The following is a 10,092-nucleotide window of genomic DNA, read 5'->3' on the forward strand; positions in this document are numbered from 1 at the left end:
TAGAAGGAAAAGGGCAACAGATATATGGGAACACCACCATCTTCAAATTCCTCTCCAATCCACTCACCATCCTGATTTGGAAATATATCACCATTGCTTCACTGTCGTTGAGTCAAAATCCTGGAATTTCACTCCCTAACAGCATTGTGGGTCTACCTGCATTCAAGAAGGCAGCTCATCACCGCCTTCTCAAGGACAAGTAGGGACAGGCAATAAATGCTGGACCAGCCAATGACACCTATTTTCCGTGAATAAATTAAAAGTAATTAGTGGTGTTGGTCTTGGTGTTGGTGTTCATATACAGATTCAAGAATGACCTTCACAGTTATGGATGGGTAAGAAACACTGGCCTTGTAAACAATTAGAACATAGAACATAGAACTGTACAGCACAGTACAGGCCCTTCGGCCCACGATGTTGTGCCGAATTTTTACCCTAAACTTTTACCCCAATGTGAACATTGAAAAAAAGTCCCTGAAACTAGAAAAACTGTCTCTCCCTCCTATCCCCCTACTCTACCATCATTTGGAAAGCATGAAATAGTTACCAAATGAAGCCTTCTATACTTCCCACATCCTCATGAAGAGTGGGGCTGCTTTCTTGTTAGAGCAAGACAGCCAGTGGTGGTTTTACCTGAGGGTCACCATGCCTCACCGGCTGGGAATAGGTTACAAAGATAAGTCCTTCATGGTACCCTCAGCCAGAGCAGGAATTGAACCCACACTCTTGATGTTACTCAGTATCACAACTCAGCTATCGAGCCAACTGAGCTAAACATGTTTATGCAGGTGGGAGCAGAGGCACAATCTTTTTGGCAGGTAGCACAGGTTCAAATGGCCTAATGATCTAATCCTGGTACATTAAATGTTATTAAACTGCCATTTCATTTCTGTCTAATGTTAGTTTGAAACAAACTGGACACTATTCCTCTTGTGATTCCTTTTAATGAACTGTACCATTATTTACCCTCACTGGACACCCACATGTTCTGGTAACACTATGGAAATTTTCATTTGGTTTCTCAGCAGATTGAACTAATGTTTCCCTTCGATTTTACTCACTGGCTTTCAATTTATTGAATGAACAATGTCTCCAGTGTGATCTGGAATTAGTTATCCTCTTGGTTGTCCAGACACACAATGCTATCAAGATGCACCTTCTAGTCAGGACTGCTTCTGGTTAGATACAGAGAGTGAACATCCTCCTATTCTATCTGAACAATGAGCTTTAACACAGGCTCTGAATGTCATGGAAAAGAGAGACATGTTGCTGAAGGTTTCCATCTTGCTGTCATCAGGACAAACACAAGAATGCCAAATTTCAAACAATCGTAACAACTTATGTTGCAGGAGAAACACGTGCTGATTGGCTTGGCCCACTCTGGTTGCCATGGAGCAAGTAGCATAAAACTACTGGCTCCTCAAGCTTCCAGGTAATTTAAAAAAGGCGCAAGACTTGAACATATTCCTTTTGTTTGTAGAGAACGGGTCTTGTACCTGAATGTATGTATAAAAGCATAAATGAGTCCTGTTATTAGTAATCATTGATTGTCAGTGTAGCACTCAGGATTGTTTAGCATGTGTCCCACAAACACATAATCCCATCTGACATTCAACATACTTTGGGTTTTATATGGATGAGTACAGTCCATAATAGGCCTATCACAAGCAATTGAAGGAACATGCAGTTTGATATTAGGCTATCACAAGGATCATGGGGCTATGTACATCATACCGGCACTGAAATTCATACATGATATGTTTACCAGGCTGATTCCAGGGATGGTGGGACTGACGTATGAGGAGAGATTGACTACATTAGGATTGTTTTTGCTGGAGTTCAGACGAATGAGGGGGGGATCTCACAGAGACTTATCAAATTCTAACAGGGTGGGACAGGGTAGATGCAGAGAGGATGTTCCGATGGTGGGTGTGTCCAAAACCAGGGGTCTGAGGATTCAGGGTAGACCATTTAGGACGGAGATGAGGAGACATTTCTTCACCCAAAGAGTGGTGAGCCTGTGCACTTCATTATCACAGGAAGTAGTTGATGCCAAAACATTGAATGTATTCAAGAGGTGACTAGAAATAGCACTTGGGGCGAATGGGATCAAAGGTTATGGGGAGAAAGCAGGATTAGGCTATTGAGTCGGACGATCAGCCATGATCGTGATAAATGATGGGGCAGGCTCAAAGGGCTGAATGGCCTCCTCCTGCTCCTATCTTATCTGTTTCTATGTTACTTGTTCATGTTTGGCAGCAGGTTGTTTTGGATTGGCAGCAATATCTGGTGAATGCAAAGTACCACATGGTGACTGTAGTGATTGGAAGGAGGTCAGCCAGCTGGACCTCAATGAATATGAGTTCCCTGGTTGGGGCTGTTAATCTGGTCCGATCAGGGAGCCCTGGCTGACAGATAAGAACAGGGGTGTCAGGGGTTCTGCTCTCAGGGACCTGGGTCAGTGTCATGTACTGTGCAGGTGTAAATAAAAGGTGACTTGGTGACAGGATACCGGCCTTCCTGGAGTTATTTCAGTAACAGCATGGAAAAGGCAGGGTAAAAGACAGCCAAGAAGTTTCACCAATTTGTTAATGTGTTAGCACTGAGGAGCGCAGTGCTGAATTACTGCCATCCTCAGGTAACTCAATTCCTAAACAGCAACAATATGTAGAGTCTTGTGCTGAATTGATGGCAATCTTTAATGAGTCCAGCTCCATTAGACAGAGTATCCTTCTGCCTAAAGTTATTTCACAAAGTGAAAGAGAGATATTGCTTCACTTGACCTGTCTCTTGAACAGAAAACCCACGATACCCTGTCATTTCTTTCTCGGGGCCCTCTCCATCTGTGACCGGCACTAAAGTAATGCTGCTGCGAAAGACTCCACACCTGTTTTTTCACAGAAGTTCATTGCAACGATGACGATAATATCAATCAGAATGGGTCTGCTGAGCCTCTCCTGACCAAAATAAACTCGATCAGAAGATCAAGTTAGTTTGGGTTACAGGCCGGGGAAAGTCCTCATTGTTACTTCAGTGGGGAGCATTTGGTTTGTGAAGCTTCAATATATTATCTCTACTCAAACAGTTAAACAATTATTTTACACCATCCAATTGTCAGTCGGTTCACGATCAGAAAAACCGAACCCTTCGCTGTAACTGATCCCTTACAATGTATTAAAGGTGGAGTTGGCTCTTTGATTGCTAGGGGATGTATTTGTCTCTCTGGGCAGGGACAGTCCAAACATTGGGAGGATATCTTATATTGTTGTGTGGATTTGTATGTCATTAGAGGGACTGTGGAGTAGAGTAAGTACTGGACAATCGAAATCCCTGTTGCTGACAGAGTAGGAAGAAAAATAGAATATTATATTTTGTGTATTTTTTAAAACAAAATGTCAAAAACCTTTAAAGACCTTTTGCGTGCAGAATATCCTCCTGCAGTTCCTGAATTTTTTTTTTACTCACCGGAATCTGAATCCATTTCATTTAAAATGGTAGCTGCCTCCCAATTAGCTCCAAGCATGTACACACACAGTTGGTTCTTGCATGCTGTGTGGGGAGCTCCTCAAAGTCAGCCCAGCATTTTCTATAGGTTGGCAAATAGGGAATGGTTTCAGTCCTGTACACATGGTGTGCACTATTTCAGTCCCGTACACCTTGGGGTGTACTGTCTCTCTCTCACCCCACCAGTGGCTCCCCTCATCCTTCCTCCCAATATTTGACCCCAGGTAGAAACCAAGCCAGTGTGAGGGTATGGGAGATGTGCCATTTCTGCTTACTGGGGTCTATCACACAGACAACATTTCAGCTAAATGGTACGAGAGATCTACTATTCCTCCATAAAATCTCTGAGGAGGTTTTTTTTGCCATCTCCAGTCTGCTAGCCAGGAAAGCTGAAACTGGGGACAGTGCTGGGATACCAGAACTTTGCAGTATACATGGTGGGATGCAACAAATGGAACTTTATTGATTGTATAACTGGAAACAAAGCATTTTTTTTACATCTGTACAGATGAGATTTTTTTTTAAGAAAAGCTACAGCTCACTGGGGAACAGTGCCTTATTTAAACTGTAAATAGTTGTAAATCAGAGGGATTAGAATCCAGAATATTAGTTGTATATGCTATAAATATGTACTGTGTTTACCCAATTCCTGAATAAACAAATTCAGACAGTGACATTTTCAACTTGGGACTTTGTGTGTGTCTGTGTTTAGGTATGCACGTGTGTTTGTGTGTGTGTGAGCATGAGTGTCTGTAGGTGTTTGAGAGTGTGTGTGTGCACATGTGTCTGTTTGTGATTGTGTGTGCCTATCTGTAGGTGTCTGTGCATGTCTGTGAGTGTATATGTGTATTTTCCTCAGTTTCACTGTGTGCGACAAAATATGATTCCAGTACGACCCCAGTTCTGAAGATGGGTCCCGACCCGAAACGTCAACGTTCCTGCTCCTCTGATGCTGCCTGGCCTGCTGTGTTCCTCCAGCTCCACGCTGTGTTATCTCTGACTCCAGCATCCACATTTTTTAATTTCTCCAGTAATATCACTCTTCCTCGATAAATGCACAATACTACAGATGCTGGAAACCTGAAACAAACACAGAGAATGCTGGAGAAACTCAGCATGTCTGGTGGCATCTGTGGAGAGAGAAACAGTTTTGAGTCTGGCATGACTTCTTCAGACCAGACACTTCAAATCCAATTGACAGGGAGCGAAGATTTATGTGTGCCTGTGATCTGGGCTAAGCCCTGTTTAACCCCTGACCCCAGCTGAATGGGCAACTGGGTTTTGATCTGTTTTTTGGGAATCAGGTTTAAGGTCAATGGAGTAAAGTCAAACACTGGAGGTGCTGGAAATCTGAAGAAAAAAAGCAGAAAAATCCGAAATCATGTTAGCTGGCCAGGTTACATCGGCAGAGAGAGAAACTGTGAGTTAAAGGGTGGAATTTTAACTGCTGAGAAGCGGCGGGTTTGCTGTCAGCTGTGATTGAGGTGAAAGGTCTAGAGAGAGGCGCTAGAACCCAATATGATGTTTTCAACCTGCAAGTTTAACCTGAGTGGGGTTGGAGATGAGCAGAAAACTCCAAGGTTGGTTAAGTATTTAAAATATTGGAATGGCCAATTAATTTAGGATTGCACCTAATATTCTAGTTTTAAAACTAGTATAGGGGTTTGGTGATCTGGTTAGAAATCGGATAAACAGGAGCACTGTGGGACATATTTACTGAAACTGACAGGCTGGGAAAACTTCAAACTAAGCAACTGCACCCATAACTAGAAGAGAGTTTGCTGTTCAGAAGAGATCTTCTGAAGGAATAAAAGCAACATGTTGTGGGTGCTGAAATCTTAAAATACAAAGAAAACAAGTGCTGGAGATACTCAGCAGATATGGTAACTTCACTGCCGCTTTCAAAATCATGGAACTCCCTCCCTAACGGCATTGTGGGTCTACCTACAGCACATGGACTGCAGTGGTTCAAGAAGGCAGCTCACCCCCACCTTCTCAAGGGCAACTAAGATGATGGAATAAATGTTGGCCCAGCCAACAATGCTCACATGCTGTAAGAGAATTTAAAAAGAAAACAAGTTAACATATCAAGCCCAATACGACTCTCCTTCAGAACTTTTCTTGACTGGCTGCTGTTGTAGATTCTGCAGCATTTTGCAGTATTATTGCACCTGATCACTTTGGCTCCAAGCAAGTTTTTAATGCAAATTCAGTGGGATACAAAATGGCAAATTGTGACACCATTAACAGCATGTTTCAGAAGATCAAACAGCAGGGAAGCCCTCTCTCCTCAAGAAGAGTCATATTGGACACTGAAACATTAACCCTGTTTCTCTCTTTGCAGATGCTCCTTGAGTTTCTCCAGCATTCTCTGTTCTTAATTCTTAAGCAAGTGCCCTTTCTCTGTTTGACATTTCTTATATTACTAAGCACATCAATGTTTGAAACGAGATTCAAATATTCGGTGATTAACTGGAAGAGATTACACTAAAAGATTTAACTTTTTTTAAACAAAAGTGGACTTTGAAGAATATAAAGTTTATCAAAGGAAGCTGTCACAATTTAACACTCAATATGCATGCCCAGTCCAGTTTCACTTTTATGACACCACCCCACCCACCAAAAGAGTTCACTTATCTGACAAAACCTTGATTGCTTTTTCATTTTTCCTGCTACCTTTCATACATATGCCACAGCCCTTGGGAATTCACATACCCTTCACTGCCAATGGGCCAAGCTCCGTCAATTCTTCCTCTCACAACATTACTGATGTAACTACATGCCAAAGGCAGAATTTTTTTTAAAATTTGTACGAGGACATGGGCGAGACAGGCTGGGCCAATATTTATTGCCTGACCTTTGTTGCATTTGAGAAGGTGGTGGTGAGCTGCCTTTTTGACCCACTGCAATCTGAATGCTGTGGGTTGACCCACAATGCCATTAAGGAGGTAATTTAAGGATTTCAAGCCAGTGACAGTGTAGGAACAGCAATATATTTCCAAGTCATGGTGGTAGGTGGCTTGGAGGGGAACTTGCAGGTGGTGTTATTCCCATCTGGATGGTCGTGGGTTTGGAAGATGCTGTCTGAGGATCTTTAGTGAGTTTCTGTAGTGCATCTTGTAGATAGCACACACTGCTGCTACTGAGCGTCGGTGGTGGAGGGAGTGGATGTTTGTGGATGAAGTCCCAATCAAGTGGGGTGCTTTGTCCTGGATCATGTCAAGCTTCTTGAGTGTTCTGAGGGTCACCGGACCCGAAACGTTAACTCTGTTTTTCCCTTCACAGATACTGCCAGACATGCTGGTCTTTTCCAGCAACTTTGTTTTTTGTTCTTGAGTGTTGTTGGGGCTGCACTCCTCCAGGCAAGTGGGGAGTATTCCATCACAGTCCTGACTTCTGCTTTGTAAATGTTGGATAGGTTTTGGGCAATCAAGAGTTGAGTTATTTGTCACAGTATTTCTAGCCTCTGACCTTCTTTTGTAGCCACTGTATTTATGTGGCAAGTTCAGCTGATTTTCTGGTCAATGGTAACCTCCAGGATGCTGATAATGGGGTCTCAGTGATGGTAACACTTTTGAATGTTACTGGGGTTGTTAGATTGTCTCTTATTGGAGATGGTCATTGCCTGGCATTTGTGTGGCACAAAGATTACTTTGCCACTTGTCAGCAATGGATATTGTCCAGATCTTTTTGCATTTGAACCTGGACTGCTTCAGTATCTGAGGAATCATAGATGTGCTGAACATTGTGCAGTGATCGGCGAACGTCTCCACTTCTGACCTTATGATGGAGGGAAGGTGATTGATGAAACAGCAGAAGATAGTTGGGCCTAGGACACTGCCTGGAGGAACTCCTGCAGAAATGTCATAGAGTCATATAGCCTGGAAAATCAACCCTTTTGGTCCAACTTGTCCACGCCAACCATACATCCCAATCCAACCTAATCCCATTTGCCAGCATTTAGCCCATATCCCTCTAAGCCCTTCCTATTCATGCATCCATCCAGGTGCCTTTTAAATGCTGTAATTGTACCAGCCTCCACGCACCATCCTCTGTGTGAAAATCCCCTCTCATCTAAAACCTATTTCCTCTAGTTTTGGATTCCCTGACCCTGGGAAAAAGAACTTGCTATTTACCCATGATTTTATAAACCTCTATAAGGTCACCCCTCAGCCTTTGACACTCCAGGGACATAGGCCTCAACTTATTCAACATCTCCCTGTAGCTCAAACCCTCCAGTCCCAGCAACATTCTTGTAAACCTTTGCTGCACTCCCTCAAGTTTAACAATATTCTTCCTATAAAACGGCGACCAGAATTGAAAGCAATATTCTAACAGAAGCCTTACCAATGTCCTGTTGAGCCAAAACATGATGTCCCAACTCCTACACTCAATGTACCAATGAAGGCAAGCATGCCAAAAGCTTTCTTTACCACCTGCTCACCTGTGACTCTACTTTCAAGGAACTATGCAACTGCATGCCTCGGTCTGTTTGTTCTGTAATGCTTCCCAGGGCCCTACCATTCCTGGAACGGAGGTGACTGACCTCCAAGAACCACTGCCATTTTCCTACGTGCTAGATATGACTCCAACCGGTGTAGATTTTTCCCCCGATACCTATTGATTCCAGTTTTGCCAGGGCTCCTTGATGCCACACTCGGTTGAATATGACCTTGATGTCAAGGACTGTCACTCGCACCTCACATCTGGAATTCAGCTCTTTCATTCATGTTTGGGCTTAGCCTTTATGAGGTCAGGAAGTGGTTCAAAAAGATACCTTAATACCACGTTCTCAAGGGCACATAGGCCTGTTGGCTACATATTTAAAAAAAACCTTCCCTTGACAGACTTTTGTACCAGCCCACCTGCTGTGAAACTTGGAGCTGGGATACTAATGATATGGTTAATGAGGTGCAACAAAGCCCATATCAGCCACAAACAATTGATCAAACACAATGTCATGATGGGTGCTACAGAAATGTAACTTAAGTATGAGACTGTTTTTAACATTCGGGATAGATTTTCTTTCTATTTCTTAATATGGCAGATTCTTTTTAAAAACCTGTTTCTCACTGAGAGCAGTGAGATGGCAGTAGACAATGTTCTCGAGTGGAATGTGCACAGCTTTTGTTGCAGCAACAGTTCTCTCAATCTTTTTGAGCACTTAGACTGTGTGTAGCAACAGCCACAGTGTCTCGTACACCAAAGACAGCATGACACCAATCATAAACCAAACAAACCGAGCCCACAAGTTGAAATGCAACATATGACAAACAGATTGCAAGCTTAAACAAGGCAAGATTCAAATGAGTTAACACAGTGTGGAGCTGGAGGAACACAGCAGGCCAGGCAGTATCAGAGGAGGAAGGAAAGTTGACATTTCCGGTCGGGACCTTTCTTCAGAAATGCTGCCTGGCCTGCTGTGTTCCTCCAGCTCCACACTGTGTTATCGCTGACTCCAGCATCTGAGGTTCTTACTATCTCTGAAATTCAATTAAGTTATGTGCAGTACTATATAAAATGTGGTCAAAGCTTGTTGCGGAGGGTTTGACTTTAAGATCTGGTGCCTCCGAGGTCAAATAGTGCCCAACCAGATAAGTGCAAATTTCCTTTGTCGAATGAGTTTACAGTGTTTCAGTCTATGCAGTGGGAACAGGGAGGAGATAATTGGTACTGAAGTGCTGGTAGGAGCTTGGGGAGCAAATCATAACCATTTCTTGGGCCACTCTGATGACAATGTCAATGTCTCAGTTCTCACCTGATCTGTTCAGTGTTCAGAACAGTTCTGAAAAAATACTCACCAAACCTAAAATGTTAACTCTTGATTTCTCTCCATAGGTGCTGCCAGACCTGCTGGGCTTTTCCAGCAATTTCTGTTTTTGTTTCTGATTTCCAGTATCCGCAGTTCTTTCGGTTTTTATTTAGTGGTGAAGAAGCCATTTAGCTTACCTTCATCAGTCAGACCATTGGATATAGCAGTTGGGGTGTCATGTTATGGCTGTACAGGACTTGGGTAAGGCCACTTTTGGAGTATTGTGTATAGTTCTGGTCACCTCACTAAATGAATGGTGACATTAAACTGGAAAGGGTGAAAAAAAAGATTAACAAGGATGTTATCAGGACTGGAAAGTTTGAGATAGAAGGGTAGGCTGGAACTGTTTATCCCAGAGCGTCGAAGGCTGAGGGGTGACCTTATAGAGGTCTATGCAATCATGAGGGGCATGGATAAGGTGAATAGCCAAGATCTTTTCCCCAGGGTGGGGGAGTCCAAAACTGGAGGGCTTAGGTTTAAGATAACAAGGTGTAGAGCTGGATGAACACAGCAGGCCAAGCATCATCAGAGGAGCAGGAAGGCTGACATTTCGGGTCGAGACCCTTCTTCAGAAATGGGGGAGGGGAAGGGGATTCTGAAATAAATAGGGAGAAAGGGGGAGGCGGATAGAAGATGGAGAAAGGAGAAGATAGGTGGAGAGGAGACAGACAGGTCAAAGAGGTGGGGTTGGACCCAGTAAAGGTGGGGAGTTAGGGAGGGGATAGGTCGGTCCAGGGAGGACAGACAGGTCAAGGGGGCGGGATGAGGTTAGTGGG

This window comes from Rhincodon typus, chromosome 1 (genome assembly GCF_021869965.1).
Source record: "Rhincodon typus isolate 14 chromosome 1, sRhiTyp1.1, whole genome shotgun sequence".
Lineage (NCBI taxonomy): Eukaryota > Metazoa > Chordata > Chondrichthyes > Orectolobiformes > Rhincodontidae > Rhincodon > Rhincodon typus.